This window comes from Syngnathoides biaculeatus, chromosome 9 (assembly GCF_019802595.1).
Source record: "Syngnathoides biaculeatus isolate LvHL_M chromosome 9, ASM1980259v1, whole genome shotgun sequence".
Lineage (NCBI taxonomy): Eukaryota > Metazoa > Chordata > Actinopteri > Syngnathiformes > Syngnathidae > Syngnathoides > Syngnathoides biaculeatus.
Genome location: NC_084648.1, coordinates 18,206,177 through 18,230,909, shown reverse-complemented (window position 1 = coordinate 18,230,909; position 24,733 = coordinate 18,206,177). Strand labels below are relative to the sequence as shown.

Here is a 24,733-nt window from a genome sequence, read left to right as displayed (position 1 = left end):
TGTGTTGTGTTGTGTTTCCGCGCGATAACATTTCAGACAGTGCAGCGCTGCAACCGAATTCGCTCAAAAGTTTACCTGATTACCCGCATCGTGCTGGCAAATCTGCACAGTTGAGCACGAAAAATCACGCACATAATAGAATTCTAATAATAATATTTGTTACGAGTTGAAAAAATAGACATTGAAAGACGTTGCTTATTTTGTGTAGTCTTGACATTACTTTACGTGTTTATACCATAAACGTTGTTAACAAAACAAGCCTGCTCCTAAACAATCCGTATTCACCCCCAGAAACAGGAAATGCAAGTTAACCGTACTGAGCACGTACGGAAGTGATGCCGAAAGCGCACGTTCGGAGCTGCTTCACGTACTGCGAGCGCATTTACGTCGAAAGTCATCGACATCATGAGCCAAGTCAAAGGAAATTCAGTTACACCAGGGGTGCGCAATGCGTCGATCGCGAGGCAGTGTGACGGCGTGCCCCAAAAAAAGAGACTATCATCCACCCCGTCGCTCGATTCGGGTGTGGCCAATACGTCGAGCGCTCGCACATAAAGGTCCGTTCTCCGATGCGTGCACCCCACTCCAACAACACATCACGATTGGCGACAATGTATCGCTAGCTTGTTGCCACTAACGCCGATTATGTTCAAATAAACTTTCAGCATTTTCAAAATATTGCGTTCGTGTTTAATCCTTAACAGGTTACTGCATTGAACTTTTCTTCCGATAAAGTTTGTTAGATCAAGACTTTTTATTGATGAAAAATGTTAAATATTGTTTTATATCATGTTCTACTAATATCTAATCAGAAATTAGCATTTCTGAGTCTGGAATTTTTGTTTTCCATTTTAGTTATGCATTTGTTTATTTTATTTTTGATTTACAGTGATGTTATATTTATCCAGTAAATTATTTTAATGGTCTTGAGATTCCATCCCTAATCACACCTGCAACTTTATCTGCGAGCATGACTGACCACACACGTACATTTTTTTTAAATGTGAGTGACTGATGTCATGGCCAGCCCCCCCCCCCCCAAAAAAAAAGACTTAAAAAGTGTATTTTTCCAAAATGTGTTCCATTTTAAAAGTCACGCGGTGCACGGTAATGGTCTTTGCACGGGTCGCGTTCCTTCCCGGCAACGCTTTTGTCTCCCCCTCCGCCTCCGTCTGCCGTTTGCTTTAATTCGCCCCCCTCGGCTGGTGGTTTATTCTGATGAATTGAAAAGGGAAGCCCCGCTAATAAATCAGAAAAGCCTTAAATAGGATATTAAGATTTATATCGGCGGCCGGGCTTGTACGCTGACAAGCGCACAATTGCCGCCCTCTTCTCGCTGTCTCCCTTCCCGTTCTGCGTCTCTCGAGTCAAATTGCGGGGCGGCTCTCTCGCGCGTCTGACGGCGAGGCTTCTTATCGGGGCTCCGCGCAAAGCGAGAGAGGAGAAGAAGAAGAAGAAAAGGTGGAGCGGGAGGAAGGCGGCGGGTCAGGGCGGGCGAGCGGACGGGTGATGGTGGGGGGGCTTCTCTGCCGCGGCCTTTTGTATTGATGGCTCGGAGTCCGGGCGTGAATGCGACACGCGGAGCTCCGTTACGCCGACGCGCTGCGGACATTCGAGTGGCAGGGTGGGGGGCGGCGGGGTGTGCGAGTGTGTGCGAGTGTGTGCGAGTGTGTGTGTGTGTTCCACGTTGCCGCTGGGATGGAAGATTGTATTTGTGTGCACGCGCGGAAGTCGGCTGCACGCGCACACACACACACACAAACCCTCTCAAAGTGACTTATTTACTCCAGAGTCGTCCCTCCTACAATAATTGCTTTTTCGCCCCCCAGCCCCCGTCCTTTCTCTTTTCTCCATCCCACCGCATCGCACTTCCTCTTTGTTCCTAAGCCGCAATAAGATAAATCTATTTGCGCGGGGAGATGCGTGCGCATGCATACGAACGAATAACAAGCGCCGTCCCTTTGATCTTCCGCGCGCCCCTGCACGAATGCGAGAAAAACATTTAACTTTAAACAATATGATTATGTATCGCTTCGATGTGTTCAATGCTTATTCTTACATGAAAAATAGGTTAGAGCGCCTGCCTCGCAGTTCCGAGGAGCACAGTTCAAATCCCGGACCCGCCTGTTTGGAGTTTGCATGTTCTCTCCGTGTTTGCGTGGGTTTTCTCCGGGCACTCCGGTTTCCCTCCCGCATCCCAAAAACATGCATTAATTGGAGACCCTAAATTGCCCCAAGGGGTGATTTTTCGTGCGACTGTTGTCTGTTTCCGGGTGCTCTGCGATTGGCTCAAAGCCAGTTCAAGGGGTACCGTGCCTCCTGCCCGAAGATACAGTGAAGAAAAGAAGTATTTGAACACCCTGCTATATTGCAAGTTCCCCCACTTTGAAATCACGGCGGGGTCTGAAATTTTCATCATAGGTGCATGTCCACTGTGAGAAAAAAGAAAAATCCAGAAATCACAATGTATGATTTTTTAACCATTTGTTTGTGTGATACAGATGCAAATAAGTATTTGAACACCTGAGAAAACCAATGTTAATATTAGGTACAGTAGCCTTTGTTTGCAATTACAGAGGTCGACGTTTCCTGTAGTTGTTCACCAGGTTTGCACACACTGCAGGAGGGATTTTGGCCCACTTCTCCACACAGATCTTCTCTGGATCAGACAGGTTTCTGGGCTGTCGCTGAGAAACACGGAGTTTCAGCTCCCTCCAAAGATTTTCTATTGGGTTTAGATCTGGAGACTGACGAGGCCACGCCAGAACCTCGATATGCTTCTTACGGAACCACTCCTTGGTTGTCCTGGGTGTGTGCTTTGGACCATTGTCATGTTGAAAGACCCTCCCACGACCCATCTTCAATGCTCTGACTGAGGGAAAGAGGTCGTTCCCCAAAATCTCACAATATATGGTTGTGGTCATCCTCTCCTTAATACAGTGCAGTCGTCCTGTCCCATGTGCAGAAAAACACCCCCATGTTTCACAGTAGGGAGGGTGTTCTTGGGATGGAACTCATCATTCGTCTTCCTCCAAACACGGTTAGTGGAATTATGTCCGAAAAGTTCCATTTTGGTCTGATCTGACCACAAAACCTTCTCCCATTACCCCTCTGTATCATCCAAATGGTCACTAGCAAACTTAAGATGGACCTTACCATATGCTGGTTTAGGCAGGGAAACCTTCCGTGCCATGCATGATTTCAAACCATGACGTCTTCGTGTATTACCGACAGTCACCTTGGAAACGGTGGTCCCAGCTCTTTTCAGGTCATTGACCCAAGAACTGTCGTGTATAGTCCTGGGCTGATTCCTCACCTTTCTCAGGATCATAGAGACCCCACGAGGTGATATCTTGCATGGGGTCAGATTGACCGTCATGTTTAGTTTCTTCCATTTTCTAATGATTGCTCGAACAATGGACCTTTTTTCACCAAGCTGCTTGACAATTTTCTCCGTAGCCCTTAAAGATGATGTGCCTCTCCTTTACCCTCCATCACTTTTGGTACATACTTTTCTTCTCACAAGCTTCTTCTTCTTTGTCGCCCACTATTAAATATCGGCATCCTTTTCACACACGCACACAAAAAAGCCAAAAAAGAAGCCAAATAGAGATCATCGTCGTCATTTTTCAAGACAGCAAGGAATGTGCCCATCTATTTACTTTTCTACCATCCATCATCTGCGGCATCTCACTGCTGCACAAGCAAGGCGGAGAATTCCCAGGTTGCCTTCGCTGACTATTCATCTCCTTGAATAGTCAGTAACAGGCATTAGGCAAATTGTTGCAGTATAGCTTTAAAGACCATTAGCGGGTTTTGCAATATGCGCATCTCGTCGTGTTAAACAACATATAAGGAGCAAATCACTGACCACGTGAGAAATGACGCGCGCGGCAACGGGACTTTCGCCTCCGCGGAGAAATCCTGCAGCATCGGCTCGATTAGGCCGTTGACGGATGCTTTTAAGCGCGTTTCCGTAATTAAAAGGCGGCGTACAATTGAACACTCAAAGGCGGTTTCCCGGCATAATGGTTGCAATTAAAGGTCGCGCACAAAGCCGGCGCCGCTTTCGCAGTCGCCGCGTTCGAGGCGGGCAATTAATTGAAAATGCAAATACGCGTGCTGATGAATAAGAAGGAGAGAGCGCCGGGGGACAAAAAAAACGATTTGTAAGGAAGAGGCGGCTTGGGACGAGCTTTGTATTCCTTCGGCGACCCGATCAGATCGGAACCACGGGGTCACCTTGCAACACACACACACACAAATGCTCGGCTGGAATGACGCTCACAAGTGGTGCCGGCCTCCGCCTCCCGTGGGGCCAAACGATCCCGACTTTGGAGCAACACCGAATTGTGTACGTTTTGCAAATTCAGGAATTTGGATTTTTTTTTTCTTGAAAATGGAAAACAGGCGTTAAGAAGTGCTTTACAAAGTCTTGACATGTTTTCAAAACGCGTTAGAAGGGGTCAAATGAAATTGTTTTTCTATTTTTTCTCCATATTCCACCGATGCATAACGCAATAAACTCCAGAAACGGATATACGCTGTCCACCCACTACAGCAAGGTTTCTTGTTGGTGTGCACTATATAGATTTAGATTTATGTTAAAAAAAATGTTTGTCGCAGAGGTTTACGGAGATCAAGTGTAGCCGCAATCGCTTCCGTGTACGTTCCGTGTAGACGACTCCGTCCTCTTTTTTTTCATAATGAATGAGAATTTGTGTAAAACCAGGGGTCAATTATTTAAATATTGGTATTTGTATTGAATACTAGCTGAAAAGATGGATGGATTCCGACAAAAGTTAACGTGTGGCCGAACGCGCTTCCGCGCTCACGAGCAGTCAAAACCGTCACTATGTGGGATTTATTCCTGGTGAGCACAGATCCAGCAACGAAATATTCGTATGCGTCCAGACTTTTATACACTTTCAAACTTTTACGTGTGAATCTTAACGACTTCCTCACCAGGTCCATGCGTGGATCAGGCTGTCCAAGACAAGCGGAAGCCAATTAACAGTCCTAATTCTTATCGGCGAAAACATCGACTTCGGCATTAAATACGGGTCCTCTATGAAGAGCTTATCTATTTTTTCCATATACCTTCATTTATTTTCACGTTCAAAAATGTCGAACGGTATTGGACAAAACTGTGGGGGTCGTGCTCTGAGACGTATTTTCATGTCGTGTCCAACCAACTTAGCTATGAAGAATATTTTGTTTGACTAACACTTCTGGCCAGTGACGTGATTTGATGACGTCGGTGCACGAGCTATATACTGCTTTTCTGTATTCCATTTAGATAATATTCAGTACACAGCTCCTCACGTACCCATTTTTATCAGTCAGACGCAGCAGAACCGAGCGATTAGTCACGACGACGCTGCTGACGAGCTGCCGGCAACTTTACCCTGGGGAGAACTTTATTAAAAAATTAGCAGTCAAATAAACGGAACGTACAAAATGGACGGCTGTTGCCTTAGCGACTGACAAAGGAAAATAGCAGCCTTGTTCGGATGAGCAACGTGCAAAAAGGGCTTGACAGCAACAAGAACCGAGATCGTGAGATGCAAAAAAAAAAAAAATCTGGAAAAAAAAAATTCAGCTTTCACACCAGCAACATAAAGTTGAGCCAAGGCACAGAAGCACACGGAGAACACAAAACCTCCACAAAGGAAGATTCAAATTCCAACCCGAAGCCTCGGAACTGTGAGGCCGAAGTGCAAACCGCTCTAGCGCCGTGCCGACCTGTCCCATCTCGTCGTATCGCTTCATCTCCATCACCTTCGACAGAGCTGATGACGAGCAGTTTGTTTTACTGGCCTCACTTAATTGACTTGGCCAACCTTCTCTCTCTCTCTCTCTCTCTCCTCTCTCTCTCTCTCTCTCTCTCTCTCTCTCTCTCCTCTCTCTCTCTCTCTCTCTCTCTCTCTCTCTCTATATATATATATATATATTATATATATATATATACTTGTATGGGTGTGGGCAGGAGCGGATTAATTCAATTTCCATTCATTTCTATAGGGAAAGGTAATTTGAGATACAAACCCTTTGCTTCTAACTCCTATTTAAAACTCTCTCTCTCTCTCTCTCTCTCTCTCTCGCTTTCTCAGCGCTGACACGTTTCCTTTTCAAACGTCGTCGCGTCGCCCGTCTCCCCCGTAAAGCGAGAGAGTGTGTGTGTGTGTGTGTGGGGGGGGGGGGTACTTGCTCCTCGGTCTAATTAAGGCTCCTCTCCATCACACTCCTCGCAGCGGGCTGACTCAAAGATGTCCACCCCGGAGACCTCCCCTCTCTCACTCCCTGACCCCCTTTCCTCTCATTACCGCCTCCTTTCTCCCTGCTCTTCCTCACGCCACTCCATCTTTCAGCCTCTTCTGCATCTCGCCGTCCTTAGTCACTCCTCCGCTCCCCTCCCACAACGAGTTAATTAGGCTTTTCCTCGGCTCCCCCTTACCCCCCCCCCCCCGCCAAAGCCCGCCCCCACGGGGCCAGACGAAGCGCCGCGCCGCTGTCTCCTATTTTTAGAAGACGGCACAAAGAAGACAAGCGGAGACGCGGCGAGAGACAGCTGAAGGTCACGCGGTTTGTTGGCGGTCTACTCGGCTCTTCGGAAAATTGTGCCAGGACAATGACGGGAAAAAAAAAAAAAAAAAAAAAGGTGCACGCGCAGCCAAGAGTGACGGTGAAACTGTGAAATGTGAAGTTTTCCAAGTTTGGTTGAGTTGTGCGCAAAAAGTATCGGTGAGTAGGAGAAAATGTTGTTCCACTTTATCAAGGCTTATACAATCCAGACCTACTCACGATAGATGGAAGTCGAGACAAATATTTTTGAAAAAATTAATGGATTTGTTCTGTCGTATGCTTTCAAAACATTTTTTAAAATGTTTCTTTGCCTCCGTTTTCATTCTTGCTCGCTCATCTCTCCAAATAAGATGAAAAGTGAGCTTGTTTTTTTTTTTTTTGTCCCTCCCAGTTGAAATTTACCATAAAAGTAACAAAACAATCTTATCTTCTGTATTAAAAAAAAAAAATAGACCAAATCATATAATTTCTCCCGGTGAAAGTCCACTAGTTTAATAAGAACAAACATTTATAATGCAAACGCCATAGATGGGCTAAGGGGAATTATCTCTGATGTGATGGTGATCCCAAACCTAAAAACTGCAGTTTTTTGGTTTTTTTTTTAAAATATAGATACATACAGAGCGGCATGGTGGATCAGCTGGCAAAGCGTTGGCCTCACAGTTCTGAGGACCCGGGTTCGATCCCGGCCCCGCCTGTGTGGAGTTTGCATGTTTTCCCCATGCCTGCGTGGGTTTCCTCCGGGCACTCCGGTTTCCTCACACATCCCAAAAACATGCGACATGAATTGGACACTCTAAATTGCCCGTAGGTGTGATTGTGAGTGCGGCTGTTCGTCTCCATGTGCTCTGCGATTGGCTGGCGACCGGTTCAGGATGTACCCTGCCTCCGGGCCGTTGACAGCTGGGATAGGCTCCAGAACTCCCCGCGACCCTCGTGAGGATAAGCGGCAATGACAATGGATGAATGGATGGATCTATACATACAAACCAAGAATACAACAAAAAGAAAAATACGTGAACATCAAACTCTTCAACGTTTGATGCTCATATATAACGCGAAATGAAGTAGATTAGCACAGACGTGATGGTAATAATTCATTTTTCAATAACTGCTTCATTCCCAAACACAAAGAACAGCAACACATTCAATGCATCCATTCGATCCTCTGTATACCGAGTAGTAGGACCATGTACTTTTTCATCTGTTATCAACAAGACAAATACTATGTGCAGTATTTTGCTTTAACCTGGTTTCAAGTAACTTTAAAATGTTACCTAAATATGAAAAAATGGCCACTGGAATAATTAATGAGGTCGATTCCGACGTTGTCATAGAAAACTGTGATGCTCGTCCATTTCTTCCCTTCCACTTCTGCGCCGCTTTGCGCTCAATGTTTTTGGACAGAATGAATCATTCCTCGCACGTAGACTGCAAGTACCAATATTTTTCTGGAAGGACATGCGCCATACGACCTCAACAACAATATTACCGAAGTACTCGGCAAACTGTAAACAAACGCTGGCGAACGCACCTCACGCGGCTCCAGCTCGCGTTCGGCGCGCCGCTGAGTGACAAACGTTCTCACTTCGCCGCTCACAAACACGCCGATTAAAACCTCGTCCCTTCAGTGATACAACGTCGATTAACGTTTACATTTTCACGCTGGTTCGTTTGCCTCTCACCGCCTAATAAACGAAGCAATCACTGACGGGAAGGTGCAAAATTATGAGGCAGTTATGCAAAACAACACATTTTCCCACTACACCTGGAGTGCTTGTTTCACACGGCTACCTCCCAACCCTTTTGCATATTCATAATCAACCCGTCTTCTCCCTAAACACACACCTACTTATGCAATGTGATATATGCGTACATATATAAATATATATATTTTTTGGGGGGGAAAAAGGGATTCATGTTAGCGTGAGTCATCACCCTCCCGCCGTGGAGGAGATCTTAATTAGAAGCCCATGAAACGTTTTCCTCAGTCTCCTAATGAAGTGATTAAAGACATTGTGGAAAACTACGCGCATGTAATATTTCGTTTGGCAAAATGAACAAATTTATGTTCTTCTCACCAAAAAAAAAAAAAAAAAAATCGTACAAAATGAATTGGACACTCTAAATTGCCCCTAGGTGTGATTGCGAGTGCAGCTGTTTGTCTCGATCTGCGATTGGCTGGCGACCAGTTCAGGGTGTCCCCCGCCTCCTGCCCGTTGACAGGTGGGATAGGCTCCAGCACTCCTGTGACCCTCGTGAGGATAAGCCGTGAAGAAAATGGATGGATGGATTCATTTACAGTCTGGATGTGGAGGTATCGCTGAAATCTCCAGAATTCTACCGGAGCACCAGAAACAGTTTCTAGATTTGTTACGAGTCACTTTTTGCTGGGTGGCATGGTGGAGCAGCTGGTCACAGTTCTGAGGTCACGGGTTCAATTCCGGACCAGGCTTATGTGGAGTTTGCATGTTATCTTTGTGGCTGCGTGAGTTTTCTCCGGGCACTCCGCTTTCCTCCCGCATCCCAAAAACACGGAACATGAAATGGACACTATAAATTGCCCCAAGGTGTGATTGCGAGTGCGGCTGTTTGTCTCCGTGTGCCCTGCGATTGGCCGGCAACCGGTTCAGGGTGTGCCCCGTCTCCTGCCTGTTGACAGCTGGGATAGGCTCCAGCCCTCCCCGCGACCCTCGTGAGGATAAGCGGCTAAGAAAATGGATGGCTGGACAGAGGGGTTGAGAAAAGCTGGTCAACTTAGCGCCCCCCCCCCCGGCCCCATTCATCATAGCGCCTTAGCACCGCCCCAGTTTTTCATGGCTACCAAAGCTACATTTTGCACTTGCACGAGATCCGAACAGAAGTATGTCGGACACGTTTTATGAAGACATCTGGGAACGCTTTTAAATGTTTTGACAGACATTTTGCACAATTGTACTTTGTGCATCCAGCTTGGGAAAGCCCCGGTCTTGCCTCTCTCCCTCTCTCTCTCTCCACCACAGGCTTCCTCGATGAAGCTTGTTCGCCCACTGCTTTGTTGCCGTGCCAACCGGCAAGCCAACGCGCCCGCACGGCCGGCTGGCAGAAGAAAGGCAGTGCCACTCCGCAGGGAGCGGGGATTCTAATTGAGAGGGGATGAAAATGACTCCACGGAGGGACCACCCCCCCAAAAAAGAAGGGGGGGGGGGAGCTGCAGGATGTCCTGATGTCAAAGCATTTCATGTTGGCGCCATAGATCAGAGTTTACGCAAAAGAAGAAGAACAGTTCTCTCGTTGATGAAATATGTTGCATGAGGTCTCAGGTGGATTGAGGACTATTTTGAGGACAAACGGGGTCCGTTTAGCACGAGATGAGAGGCCAGATTCCCTTCAACCGCGTTGTTAACCCGTGTAGGCATCATGGGAGGTCCCGGGTTGAAAAGGGCAGTTTCTGCTTCCCGCAAGCTGCCCCGAAGGCATCGCTCTATTCCTCCGCCAGAGCTCAATTACAGCCCATGATGATGAAGCACCTTGCGCTAACTGGGTTACAGAGCCACAGGGCTCCGTGTCAGGTCCTGATTAATATTTCAGCTCCTTTCCTTTTATACTGTATTTACCCTTATCCGCTCAATGATTGGCCACGTCACACCTCCGCCCCTTACAAGCCCTCGGGCGGCCACTTGTTTGACAAAATGGGCCCAGTCGTAGCTCAATGAAGAAGCTGGTGACCCGGTCCTTGACTAAAACCCAGCCGGGGTGACAAAGTGCGTGAGACAAGCAACGTCTATCAGGGCTTAAACGTTTCTCAAGTGAATGGCTTTGATCAAGGATCGTAGTACAGGGAGTCTTCGGGTTAGGACGGTCTCGACCTAAGACGTTTCGACTTTTCAACGACCGTCCCTCGTCCGCTATTTTGTCTAGCTAATGCTTGTCCGTGTTTGTTCGCCAGGACTACGTTCGCATTTTTCGCCCTCCTTTTTAGACATTATCGCCCCAAAGAACAAAGCTGTGTCTATTAGCAATGCTTCTGCGGCCAAAAGAAAATCCATGACCATGGAAAAAAAGCTCAAGATCATAAAAAGACCAGAGACCACCAAGGCTTCAGTCGGTCAACCGGGGTGACAACTATTAAAGACAAAGCCCGTATTTTAGCACATGTTGAAAGGTCCCGTTCCTATGTTTGATACAATGATCAGAAATCGAGGTTCTTTGGTACTTGTCGAGATGGAGAGGTTTGAGGACCAGGTTCCTTGGCAGTAGCTAAGCACAGCCTCCCGTTCTTCTTCTTCTCCATCAACCCTTCAGCAGTAATGGTAAGTAAGTAATTTGATGTAAAATCTGATTTTAACGGTGGAATCCGACTTCAGTCGAAATTCGAGTTAAGTGGCTACTGTAGGAACTGATCTCAGTCATAGAGCGAGGACTCCCTGTAGCTAATAAAGAGTTAAGATAAAAGTTTATCCTGGTGTTTTGCTCTTTAAAAACATGGGGAATTTTTTTCCTAAAATTAATATGAAGGAATCCTTGAATATCGACTCGTCAACCAAAAAAGTCTTTACCTTAAGATTGGATTGGGACAAACTGTTTATATACAGGGCTGGACGAATAGAAGTGCTATCAGTTGGGTCAATCTCCAATACAGCAACGGATGGCGTCTTCTTAAATTCACTCCAACCAAAGTAGTGTCTGACTATGACAGAGTTCAGGAAGATCTTAAACAAGATTAACCGCCGGAATGTAAAAGCCAGAAGAAGGATGTCGCACATCTACACTGAAGAAAATAAGTATTTGAACACCTGAGAAAACCAATGTTAATATTTGGTACAGTAGCCTTTGTTTGCAATTACAGAGGTGAAGCGTTTCCTGTAGTTGTTCACCAGGTTTACACACACTGCAGGAGGGATTTTGGCCCACACCTCCACATAGATCTTCTCTAGATTAGACAGGTTTCTGGGCTGTCGCTCAGAAACAAGGAGTTTCAGCTCCCTCCAAAGATTTTCTATTGCGTTTAGGTCTGGAGACTGGCTAGGCCACGCCAGAACCTTGATATTGCTTGCTAAGGATCACTGAGACCTCACGAGGTGACGTCTTGCATGGGGCTCCACTGCGATTGAGATTGACCGTCATGTTTAGCTTCTTCCGTTTTCTGATTGCTCCGACAGTGGACCTTTTTTCCCCCACCAAGCTGCTTGGCAATTTCTCCGTAGCGCTTTCCAGCTATGTGGCGTTGTACAATTTTGTCTCTGGTGTCTTTGGACAGCTCTTTGGTCTCGGCCATGTTACAAGTTCGACTCTTACCGATTGTATGGGGTGGACAGGTGGCTTTATGCAGCTAACGACCTCACAGAGATTCATCTGATTCAGAGTAATACCTGGAGTGGAGGAGGACTTTTAAAGGCGGACTAAGAGGTCTTTGAGGGTCAGAATTCTTGCTGATGGAGAGGTGTTCAAATACTTATTTGCAGCTGTATCACGCAAACAAATCGTTAAAAAAAAAAAAAAAAATCATACATTGTGATTTCTGGATTTTTCTTTTTAGATTCTCTCTCTGACAGTGGACATGCACCTACGATGAAAATTTCGGACCCCTCCATGATTTCTAAGTGGGAGAACTTGCAATATAGCAGGGTGTTCAAATACTTCTTTTCTTCACTGTAAACAAGAAATAAGAGCAGCCACGGCGGTCAGGAGCTGGGAATTGTTGGAGGGCAAAACAGAAGGGAACTTCTAAGCTCATTGATCTCACAGCAGTGCAAGATTATCAGACGGAACAACCGCCCCTCCGTCCCAGAAACACAAACCCGTTCTGTCGCGGAGCCTTTCTTCAAAAGCTTCCTCCCGGCCTCCCGTCGGACCTCCTCGGTTTTCAATCACAGCTTGTGCCGCCCGTTTTTCCCCAGCAGGAGGCTAATTCCGCTTCTGTCCCCGAGTAATGTTGGCCTTATCACCCGCGCCACTGCATCCATCCCACGACTCGCTGAGCCACGAGGTTGGGTCGGGGGGGGGAGTCAAGCGAGGCTGGACAAACGTCAGCTTTGTGGAACGGATTGTGAGGCTGTTGCTCCTTTACACACACAATTTTACATGGGGAGGGAGAAGGCGGGTAAACTCCCCGTGGATCTTTCTCACTTAAGCCCCTGCCAAGACCTGCAATATTGCTACTGATATTACAGTGGGACGACAAAACACACATACACGTCTAAAATGTCCTTCAGCACAACCGTTATCATTCATTTATCATTCCTGAAAATGTCCCCAAAGTTTTGAGTGGGGTAGAAAAAAAAGAACCATCATGCCCACCATTCGTCATCACTCATTTTTCCTGACTTAAAACAATGGAAATGCCAATCATTCATTCATTCCAGGCACCCCAAAATAAACAGAAAAAAGAAATTAGTGCAGCATTCTACAATTTAGAAAAGAATACAGTAATAACATAATTGTAAGAGAATGTAGAATGAAACAGTTTGTGAGGATAAGCAAGTTGGAAAATAGATGGGTGGATGTTTGTCCATCATGATTTATTGCTGCTCCTTTTAAGGCGCCTGGTTTGGCCACCAGGGCGGCAGTACAATACAGTCACAAAGACCAACAAAGAAGAAGACTGTTCACAGTGACTGAATCAGCTGTATTGACGTCCGTCTTTTTCCACAGAGGATAAAGAATATATTCCTGTGAATCTTATGATAGTCTGTCAACATGTGTTGCTCCACATTTTGTGTTCAAATACACATGAATTACAGTAAAGGTTTCTAAAATGCCACACGAGATCCCGATCGTTAGTATGTCAATGGCTTTTTCCGTTGTATGTTAGCATTGAGCTTGTGGGGCCTTTCTTGAGGAAGTTTGTTTGTTTTATATTTTCTGCACTAGAGGGCGCACCACGTTATAAGTCGCATAGAGTAGACGCTATAGTAGAGGCTGGGGTCACGTTATGCATCCATTAGATGGAGGTGCACTCAAGGCTCAATATTGATCCATATATAAGGCGCACCTGTTTATAAGGCGTACCGTCGGCTTTTGAGAAAATTAAAGGTTTTTAGCTGCGAAAATACCGAACTCGAACTTCAAAGCTCCACTTTTCGTATACTTAACAAGATGTCAACGAACGCAGCAGCCTTCTTTGCCAGAACGTACATTAGCATGTTAAATGCTCTGCTTTCCCCACCGCTACACCTTAGACAAACGCACAGAGACAAGCTGACACATTACCCTGGCGAGACTTCCTGGTCGTGAAAGCTAGATGTCACTAATAGATTAATTCTGCACACGCTATGCATTCCAATCATCCGCCGCGCCCCACGCGGAGCCCGTGACTTGAGTATTTGCATCAAACGGGGGGGGGATTTCCCTGGATGGCTCCCTGTGCAGTGCTAATGAAGATGTATGGTACAGGTAGCGGGATGACATTTGCACAGGCAGCAGACAGCTCCCGTCTGCACCGCGGCCGTCTGAACTGTGATTTGGAACGCGAGCAACTGAAATGAAGGAATTTGGGGAAATGAAGTCACTCGCTTGTATAATAGAAAAGTCGAACGAAACTACGGTTTTTAAGCTATTGTTTTCTGACACTGATTACTGGCACTGGATTACAATCTCCTATCCGCAGACAGCTTCAATCATTACTCGTTATTATTCCAAATACGGTTCTCGACCACGATCCGTTCCAGAAAACAGTTAGAAGTGATTTGTTCGAAAACCAAATCGATGTTTCCCATTACAATGAATGGAAAAAGAAATAATGTGTTCCAAGCCTCAAAGAATTGGGCTTTTAAAAGCATTTTTAACTGTATACTGTATAGTTTAAATACTTTATATAATAAAATAACTTCAGAAATATTTATTTTTTGCTTAAAATGTGTGCTTTAGAGTACGCTAGACGAGGAGTGCCTTGCCGTATCTGTAGCGACTCGGCCCCCAGCCTTGTAAACTTTTTTTTAATGAACAAAAGTGCAGAATAACTTTAAGCGTTATCAATCTAATCGATTATCTTGTAGCAATGTTTGGACGAGTCTAGTAATCGTCACCTCCCCTTTTTTTGTTCCTCTCTCTTGGTGGTAGGAACTGGGAGGGCCGAGGTGCTGCCCGAGTGATGGATCGTGCACAGTATCAGGTACTACACCTGGAGGGAACGTTCCTTCCACCGTCGGCCGACGGTTGCGGTCTTCCACGAACGTGTGCGCGTGTTATTTCAGAAATAATAAATCCCTGGACAAGCAAGAAGAAAGCCTCAAGGGCCGGCGGACAAACACGCGCACGCGCTTTCCATTTGGTGGAATTAAATCTGGCCGCTTTCAGACACGGAGCGAGTTGAATTATTTATGGCCGGCCGTCTCCGGGCATGCGGGGCCGTAATAAAGTTACGGGCGGGACTAATTTGCAGTTTGATGAGGTGGGCTTTTAGCGCTTGATTCTGGGCCAACATTAAGTACATATTGTTTTTACAGATTTGATTACCATTTTATTGTTATTGTTATTAATGCACCGACTGTGTGTGTGTGTGTTGTGTGTGTGTGTGTGTGTGTGCACCATATAATAGAGGCTCCTCATTTGCTACAGCAGACAAAATAACTGGCCAGAGATGAATAAGTGAGTAATCAGTGTGCGGGGAACCATAAGAGATGTAGGGGAAGTCATCCTCATTTTAAACACGCGATAAAGGTGGTAGTGCTACACGTTTTTACAGCAGCTCGGAGGCAAGTCTGTGTCTAAATACGCACTCGAAAGCAGTGAATCATATTCCCGTTTGTCCATAAAAGTTCAAATATGCACACAAACACACTCCCCGGCTGCCGATAGAAAAGCGTCGGGAATGGCGAGCCACAGACGAGAGTTTTACAATAAGAATCACTTCGTTCTGACTTCAAGACAACGCACGCTAAACCTCGCAGCCTAATTTGATGTGCTGTTGTCGGGGCTGTAAAAATAAAGCACTTGAACACGTTTTTAAAAGGGGATAAAAGCTGTAAAAATGGTTATGGAGATTAAAAGACAATGAGAAACGTGGGCTTCTACACGCCCGGGTTGACCCTTTGGAACAGACAGCCAAACAAGAACAAGACGCAGTGCCTTCGCTCCTCTGTGAGCGCTTTGATTAATGGCACCCTGCATATTTATTGTTTAACGTGTAGAGCAGGAGCTGACAAGCCCGGGAATTGGGTCAATTACGGCATGACGACGTTGTTGGGCTGGGTTAATTACTGGACTCTCCACGGCAGGAAGCAGCCGTTTGCGCGTGGGCGGCATTGAACAAAGCACCCATGCAAACGAGCTCACGTGTACTCCAGAACGTTTTCAAACATGTATTTTGAGGGTTTTTTTCTGTCAGAGATGACTACCGGTGTGCTATGATTGGGGGGGGGGTATTGTTGACAAAAAAAGGGAATATTCCCCCCTCCCCCTCCGCACTCAGTCATTTACCACAAGTTGGGTTGCATGCATATACCGTAAATTATAGCTCTGGTGCATGTGCACATATATTACCCAGAGCTTAATATTTATAGAGAAGAGCCAAAGATAATGTACGTGTATTTATAGTAATATTCATATAGGTCTCTGGTGTGTGATGCAAGTCAAGCACTCGCGCCGTCGCCGGGAACGTAACGCAAAGTGGGATGCGTGAACTCGTTATCAAGCCACTCCACGTGGCCCATCATGTCTTCACGCGCTCTCAGTGCACACACGTGAAAGAATCGTTCAAATGGTGATACAAGCATGAAATCTGGTATACATACGCAGCAAATCCAGCTTTTTAAAAAAATACCCTAAGCTGTGAAAAACTCCAAGATGGCTGCGTCAAAAACAAAAAACAAAAAAGGTAAAAACAAGAGATATGACCCAGAATGTGTGTGATTCTTTTCCCCCATTTATGTTCTATGTAAAGTAAAATGGAAGGACAGTTGGTCCCGATGACATACCAGCGGATGTATGGAAGCAATTTGGTGAGGTGGCTGTGGAGTTTTTGACCAACTTATTCAATAGAACACTAGCGGGAGAGAAGATCCCAGAAGAATGGAGGAAAAGTGTGCTAGTCACCAATTTTAAGAACAAAGGCGATGTTTAGAACCGTGGAAAAGACGGAGGAATAAGGATGATGAGCCACACCATGAAGTTGTGAGGGAGGACATGAGGACAGAGGATGCACGAGATAATCTTAGATGGAAAAAGATGACACGCTGTGGCGACCCCTAACGGGACAAGCCGAAAGAAAAAGAAGAAGAAGAAAGTTCTATATAAATTTGGTTCTTGTAAATATGTTCAGACCAAGTGCATGTCTGTTTCTATTACGGTTCTTAAAAACCAACATTTGGTGTCGGGACAGGGGATAAAAAAAGGCTTTTAAGACTTTCAAAATGTTTTTTTTTTTAATCCACTTGTCTGTCCAAAAGAAGACGATCCTGAAGTGCATGGCACTTTGGAGAGTTCCAGGAATATTCTAGGCTGTGTACCGAGCACTGAAAATATCTGAATGTCTTTATTTCTTATTTTGTCTACAGAGTGCAATCGTTTGTGCTGCCAAACGGCAAAAAGCAGTTCAGTACGTACAGAAAGGGACATTGGGCAAGGTGAGGAATCACAACGGGTGCAGGGAGACCATCATCAGTACCTTTGTAGATCACGAGGAGATTACAAAAAAAAAAAAAGTCAAAAACAATGACAGATAATTGATGAAATAGTTTTTCCCAACAAGTGCCTCCAGCCTTAACTTAACTTTATTTAAATTATCCAAGATACGTAGCAGTGCAGATGAAGGAGATTTTTCCTCCAACTGCACGTGGACATGCAGCTGTACTTAACACATTTTGCCCTTCACTTCTGACTGCTCCACTCAATAAAGCGTTTTTTTTTTAATTATTATTATTTTTGGGGGGGAGTTTCACGCAAATTGTGTTTGTTTTGAAGTGGATAAGTGGCGCTGATTAGGTAGCGCGCAGTGGAAAAGGGGCATTAAAAGTCAGTTGAGCGTCGCCCGGGCCCCTGCGCGACGACGCTTTAATCAAAGCGCGGCGGCTCGTCCGGTCCGGCGCTCCTAAATGGCCCCGGAGCACCTTTTCAAACAGACTGACACCCTTTTGATGCTGAAAAGGACCAGCTTTCATCCCCTTAAATAGCTTGTAAAAAGGCCCCATTGACTGCACCAGCAGCCCGTCGCTTGCTTGCCTCCTCGCTTTGGGCGCTATTGTTTGCCCAAGTCAATGAGTCGACTATACTGCGGAACACTGTTACCCTGTTCTACAATATCCTGTTTATCTTTTTCCTACTCAGCGGCTTTCAAAAGAGTGGGAACAAGATAAATATTTCCATTGCCGCTCAGTGTAAATTACCCCCCCCCCTCCTCCCCGCCTCCACTTTTTTTGTTGTTGCCAATTTTCTGATTTAAAAAAAAAAAAAAAAAATATATATATATATATATATATATATATATATATATATATATATATGAAACAACACAAAGGCCGGAGGGAATAATGGAAATGCAAGACAAACAGGAACAACCGCGCTAGCATGTTGAGCACACTCGAGCTACGAAGCAACGCAGCCCGGCGCCAGGGCTGCCATCCATCATGAGGTATTGCCTGTCCTCATTAGTCCTAATCTGCTTGTGTCTGCAGTCTATTCAACTGGTCGTACACTACGATGACTGTAATGGGCCCGGAAAGCTCGCTGCGCGCGTGCACGTACACGCAACGCATGCACGCGGTGTATAAATAAAGCTGCACACTTCCCCTTCTTGATCCATCTCCCCCGCTAATGGTCGAGGCGGCCGGAGAGCTGCAAACAAAACGTTGCCTCCGCTCGCCCGATCCACAAAAGAGTGACTTATAGTGCGCAGACACAGAAGCTGCACGTTCAGGATGCGGAGTGCCGTGAAAAAGTAATTGGCGCCCCCCCAGACGCGAAGGTTTAAGATCGCAAAGAACGAAAATAGCATACAAAGGTAACCCAAGTAAACGTGAAAAAGGAAGTTTTAAATGGTGGTTCCCTGGCCCTGTGTGAAAAGGTAATTGCCCCCCCTTTTAAATCATGTGGCTTATCAAAATTTTTTGAAAGCTGAGTGAATTTTCACACTCCACACTCGTGCCGAACTGACTAAAAACATATTCCGTCAAGAAATCTCTTCAACAGAAGCTGTCTAAAAACAATTCACCTATTCATGGGCAGGGTGTACATTTTTTTTGCCTTATTGAGATAAAAGTCTCCTAACAGGCCAAAATCAAGGAAATAACACTTCTTTTTCATTTAACGCATAGAACAAAGGGCAAAAAAGATGTATCCTCTCGTGGGCAGCGTCCCAAAACTGGGCAAGTATGTTTTCAGTTCTGTGAAGTGGTACATACTACAGATATGTTTATGAATTCATTCCTATTCTAGAACGACACTTACGCATTAATAATACTGATGGATTAGCATTTTGAAGACAAACTTGGTTGCATACTGACATACTTTCCAGCTTTCTTCTCTTGGAAAACGCTCCATGTGGCAGCCATGTTGGGTCAGGAAGGAAAGGGAAATAACTCGGTGCTAACTTTGATCGATGAGTTATCCTCTCCTGATACCAAATTATGGCTTCAGATTAAAACACTTCAATATTTTGATATACTGGAGGATATAATGGAGGCAATCATGATGTCCCAAAAATGGGACGCTGCGCACGAATGGGTTTTAAATCAGCCAGAAGATTTCAAAAACTTACAACAAAATGCCGCGATTCAGTGAAATTGAAGAACAGATGAGAAATAAAGTAAGCGATCGGTCTGGAAAGGGTTAGAAAAGCCATTTCTAAAGCTTTAGGATTGGTGTGAGCCACAGTCAGACCAATTTTCTTCAAATGGAGAAAACATGGAACAGCAGTGAATCCAAAATGACTCCGAGAGTGTAGCGACCACTCATCCAGGAGGTTGCAAAGGAATTCAGGGCATCTAAAGACCTGCAGGCTTCCCTTGCCCCAGTTCAAATTGTTAAGGTCAATGTTAATACCTCAACAATCAGGAATAGCCTGGGCAAAAATGGCATCCATGGCGGAGTTCTAACATGAAATTGTTGTTGATTAAAAAGAACAAAGGGTCATCTTTTGCAAAAAAAAAAAAAAACAAAAACACCACCAAATATCTCAATTATTCCCAAGATTTGCGAGATTTTTCTATGGACATGACAAAACTTGGAGATTTTGGAAGGCGTGTATCGCGTTATATCTGGCGTTTTTGGGAAAAAAGAACATGGTTGTGGTAGTGTGATGGTCTGGGGCTGGACAGCTTAGCGTGATGGACCGAACCGCGAATTCTGCTCTTTACCAGAAAATCCTGAAGGAGAATGTTCGGCCAACGGTTCCTGCCATCAAGCTGAAGTGCAGTTGGGTTTTGCAGCACGACAGTGACCTGAAACACACGAAGAAAACAACTTCTGAATGTGTTGGAAAAAAATTAATCAAAATAAATATTTTGAATTACTTTACTTCCACAGAAATGTGGAAGACTCATTACCAGTGTCATGGGTGCTTGCCCATGCCTCTTGAGCCTAGTTGTAGGGCGTGCTAAGCTACGATATGTGCTAGAGGCTACAAGAGGTGCTAAGCTAAAGAATGCGATCGGTTAACGTTATGCTAATAGCAAATGTATTAATCATAGGAAGTGGATTTCTTCGCCTCAGAGGTACAGAGATGTTCTGTGGTCAACTGGCAAACCATCGATGGACAAAACCAAGGACTTTTTAAGCAATGGGGTGGAGTTTCTCAGTTTCCCATGTACAGTGGTGCATCGGTTCTCGACCGCAATCCATTCCAGAAGCCTGGTTGAAAAGTGAAACGTTCGAAAAACCAAAGCGAGGTTTCCCATTACAAATAAATCGTCGTGGCCCAATTGGTCGGGGCGTTTGGATACCGATTTTCGTTTGAAAACCGAAGCAAAAAAATCTCTACATTTTTTGTTCGAAAACCGATTTGTACGAAAACAGCCGTTCGAAAACCGTTTAAGGACGGCCGTAGTCGGTTAGGGGGGCTGCAGATTGGTTCTAAAGGGGCTGGGACAACAAACCTTCACCATAAACAAATACTACCAAATATCGGGAGAAGGCATTGAGAAATCTTTAGGGAGCCTTAAACCTAAAATAAGCCTAGCGACAGTTGCGCTGATGAGAGATATGGAATACGACCTCGCGGAGCGGCATCGACGAGTTGCTTTGTGGCCCCCTCAGCGCCGAGTTTTCCTGCCGTGACTGTATTAAGTGTCCCTGTATCACACGTGACTGCTGTGTTCACGCGTTTGTGTTAGCGTGTTATCGGCCACGAACGCTACAATTTTAATTACAGTCGGGTTTTTATTTTTGCACTTCACTTGTTTTCAAAACCGACCGCGTGCAACATTTTCAAATACTGTTGAGTCTGAGCGGTAACAGGACACATGCAAGTGTGTAATTGAGCAGAGTCTTACTGCTTCCCCCTCTTCCTCATTGTCTACGGCGTCCGAGTCCGTAGGGTGCCGTTGTTTGAGCGGCGGCGGAAAACAAACGAGCCCGCCGGCGTATCCGGGAGCTCCCCGGGTAACACTTGAGACCGCCGCAGTCACTCACTTGTCAACACACGCGTGCAAATTTACACACCGTCTTCGAGTGCGGATATCAAATTAATATGCACACAATCTTGGAGGCTCTATTTGCGAAGCATAAAAGCATTATTGTGCACAGACTCATACAGAGATGATGACAGTGCTCTTATTTGTATATTGACCAAAAGCACAAATGCAAAGAGGGGAAGGAGGAGGACGTACTTTACATGTCAACACCCAAACTACGCCCTAAGCGATAAGTTAGCCCCGTTTCTCCAACGAAAGGCCACAAGGTGTTGCACGCTAATTTGCTCAAATGTGAATACTGCCATGTTTCCTCATGCGTGGCACACAGCTCGGACAGTGGGGGGGGGGGGGGGGAGCCGGCTAGCGTCGCGCAAGCGAAAGAGAAAAAAGAAATAATGCTTGACCCTTTTCATCTCACTTTATTTGGGGAGTTTGTGAAATGAACATACCATGAAGAAAATAAGTATTTGAACACCCTGCTATATTGCAAGTTGTCCCACTTAAAAGAAATCATAGAGGGGTCTGAAATTTTCATCGGCTACAATTCTGACCCTCAAAGACCTGTTAGTCCGCCTTTAAGAGTCCACATCCAAGTCCATATTTTATCCTGAATCAGATGCACTTATGTGAGGTCATTAGCTGCATAATGACACCTGTCCATCCCATACAATTGGTAAGACTCAAACTTGTAACATGGCCAAGGCCAAAGAGCTGTCCAAAGACACCAGAGACAAAATTGTACAACTGCACATGGCTGGAAAGGCCTACGGAGAAATTGCCAAGCAGCTTGGTGGAAAAAGGTACACTGGTGTAGCAATCATTAGAAAATGGAAGAAGCTAAACATGATGGTTAATCTCAATCGAAGTGGGCCAAAATCCCTCCTGCAGTATGTGCAAACCTGGTGAACAACGACAGGAAACATTTGACCTCTGTAATTGCAAAGAAAGGCTACTGTACTAAATATGAACATTGGTTTTCTCAGGGGTTCAAATACTTATTTGCAGCCTTAGCACACGAATAAATCGTTAAAATGTGATTTCTGGATTTTTCTTTTTAAATTATCACTCTCACAGTGGACATGCACCTACAATGGAATTTTCAGACACTTCCGTCATTACTAAGTGCAATATAGCAGGGTGTTCAAATACTTATTTTCTTCACTGCACGGAGGAAGGCATTCATTCGTATTCATCCGAGGATCCAGGATAAAAGCTCAGGTCGTACTTCATATTTTCTGCATCCAGGGTCACACCGAAGCACGCTCAAGCGTAATCCAGTTTTTTAAGGTTGGATGCTAAAGCAAAGCAAAGCCAACTAATTTGCATCGCGCATTTCATACACAAGGCAACTCATTGCGCTTTACATGATGGAAAGCATTCAAATACAAATAAAAACATCGGAAAAAGTACCATTAAAACAGCTTGCAGTGCAAGAAATATCACTGAAAAGTGGAAGCAGTAAAACGCATGAGGAAAAGAAAGTTCTTAACCTGGATTTAAAAACATTCACACTTGGAAACTTCTTCCATTTGTGTGCAGCATGATAAGCTAAATGCTGCTTCGACATGTTGGCTTTGGACTCTGCGCTCCACTATTTGACCCGAGTCACTCAATCTCAGAGCTCTACTGGGTTTGTATTCCGTAACCATTTCTTTCATGTATTCAGGACCTAAACTATGATTCATAGAACAGTAGTAGAACTTCAAAATCTATTCTAAAACTGACTGAAAGCCAATGTAAAGACTAGAATTGTAAATTTTATGCACTGGCCCACTTTGTTCTGGTCACAACCCGCTCTGCAGCATTCTGAACACGCTCTTGCAGCTGTTGAATGCTCTTTTTAGCGAGCCCAGTCAGAAGACCATTACAATAGTCAAGTCCACTTAAGATAATAGTGTGGATGAGCTTCTCCTGGTCTGCTTGACACATGCAAGCCGTCAGTGTAGATTTGTTCTCGAGATGGTAAAAGCCAGTTTTAGTCATTGATTTGACACGACTGTTGAAGTTCAGGTCGGAATCTACCAGAACGACAACGTTTTGGACTTTGTCTTTGCTTTTAAAGCGAGAGAGTCCAGATATTTGCAAACAGCATTTTTATTTTTTTTTTTAATTACCAAAAACAATGATCTCAGATTTGTTGTGGTTTAGTTGAAGGACATTTTGGCTGATCCAGTTATTTATCAGTTTGAGACATTGGCACAACACCTCAATTTAACTACAGTCGTCTGGAGACACTGCGACATATAACTGTGCGTCACGCGAGAGGAATATATAGCGGCGTGCCTCGTGCGCAATCCGCAGCTATCGTTTCACAAAATAAATAAGGCAATGAATTCCACGTTCAGCACGCGCCACAAAATGGGAAATGACGGCTATTCAGCCGAACGGAGGCGGCGGCCGTCTCTTTGCTAACCTGCGCGGCAGACTGCAAAATGGCAAGCCAGCCGACAACAGGGGAAATAAATGACTTTCTGGACAAAAGGCGGCCGCAAAGCAGAAAGAATTTCTCCTGAGGCTAAAAGGGGGAATGAGCACGACGGAGGAGGCGGGCGGGCGCGCATCACCTTGCGCGGCGCTTCATATCATTTGTATGCTTCATACTCTCCCAAGCCCCCCACCATGCAAATGACTCATAACATGGAAATAGAGAGACTTTGGAGTCGGTGTCAGGACTGAATTTATACTTGATTGCCTGACGGGCGCCGTGTCCTAAATCATTTTCAATTAGATGACACTTTCAATATCCAGCCTCTGATTTAGAGATATTAAAAACTTCTCAACAGTTGAAAGCAGGAGAGCTTATCTGCAAGCCTCCCCAGCCCACATCTCGCACTCTCCTTCCCCCTCCTCCCTTTCATCCCCCTTTCTCATCTTCACCTTGTTAAAAAGGTACACCTCGTAAGGACGCTTAAAAAGCGGGGAGAGGAAGAGGAGGAGAGCTTCTTGCATTTCAATCGGGCGGAGATTCGCAATCCATTTCAAAGTCGCTGCTGTAAGCGAATGCAGCGCCGAAACAGATGCACGGACGCGAAAAGTCTCATTTGTGGGCAATCGACTTCGGTTACAGTGAGAAAACGCGGGTGGAAGTCAACACTGCATCTGTTTGATTGTTGTTTTCTTTTTAACTTTCATTTTGAATTTATAACAGCATCGTGCAAAGCGATCTTTGCACGATTAAGCATCTCAAAAATATTCTTTTGTCCTTGTTCACTGCATGGGTCGCGACTCACAGGTGAGCTGGAGTCGATCCCAGCTGGCTGGGTTGGAGGGGGGGGGGGATACACCTTGGGCTAGTTGCCAGCCAATCGCAGGGCACATATGGACACTCCCAGTCACACCTGTGGATAATCTAGAGCAGGGGTGCGCAATGCGTCGATCGCTAATCACAGTCTTGATCAATTGCGGGATGACGTGCTAAAAACAAACAAACAAAAAAAAAGACCTCTAAATTGCACCCATGCGCAATTGTGCACCGCTGATGCACATCTGCTTTGCGCACAAAAAATTACAATAATCCAATGCAAATTGAAAGTATAACATCCAGCTATTCAGTTTGTGGCATTTTGCAGTGCGATTCAATGAGTGAGGGGTGACTGGTTGTT

General features: G+C 45.2%; 1 long non-coding RNA gene across 2 annotated transcripts in view; it reads right to left on the bottom strand.

Annotated features, from left to right (window-relative positions):
• Window positions 1-24,733, bottom strand: part of LOC133506576 (uncharacterized) — an 84,095-nt gene that overhangs the window by 43,328 nt on the left and 16,034 nt on the right. Inside the window, exon 3 of one of the 2 annotated variants that reach the window (XR_009796532.1) lies at window positions 19,857-19,940. This is a non-coding gene — a long non-coding RNA (uncharacterized LOC133506576). Of the gene's footprint in view, window positions 1-19,746; window positions 19,941-24,733 lie in introns of those variants that run through there. The other variant, XR_009796531.1, reaches the window with a different exon arrangement.